Genomic DNA, 276 nt, shown 5'->3' with positions numbered 1-276 from the left:
AACAAACAAACAAACAGAAACACCATGGTTACGAGAGTCTTTGTAACGAGCAAACCTATGTTTTATTGTGTATAATTATGACAGTGACATTCTAAACCATAAACAACACGAAGATTACGCGTTAGGCAACCTTGTGTCCGAGATGACACTGTAAAATCGTGAAGCCTTAGGCAAGATGAAGCCTAATTTCTTTATCATCTTCTCTTTCGTCTCTCTTCTTAGTTTTCATTTATTTGTTCATTTCGTTTTTGTCTGTAATTATGGATAATAGTGGTA

At 34.8% G+C, this 276-nt stretch overlaps 1 protein-coding gene across 1 annotated transcript in view; it reads left to right on the top strand.

The window, feature by feature from the left end:
* Positions 1-276, top strand: part of LOC119587840 (protein obstructor-E-like) — a 19,203-nt gene that overhangs the window by 16,049 nt on the left and 2,878 nt on the right. The window lies entirely within an intron of this gene.

The sequence above is a fragment of the Penaeus monodon genome, chromosome 23 (genome assembly GCF_015228065.2).
Source record: "Penaeus monodon isolate SGIC_2016 chromosome 23, NSTDA_Pmon_1, whole genome shotgun sequence".
NCBI classification, from domain to species: domain Eukaryota; kingdom Metazoa; phylum Arthropoda; class Malacostraca; order Decapoda; family Penaeidae; genus Penaeus; species Penaeus monodon.
Note: the sequence above shows the minus strand (reverse complement) of the source record. Positions and strands in the feature narration are given on the sequence as shown.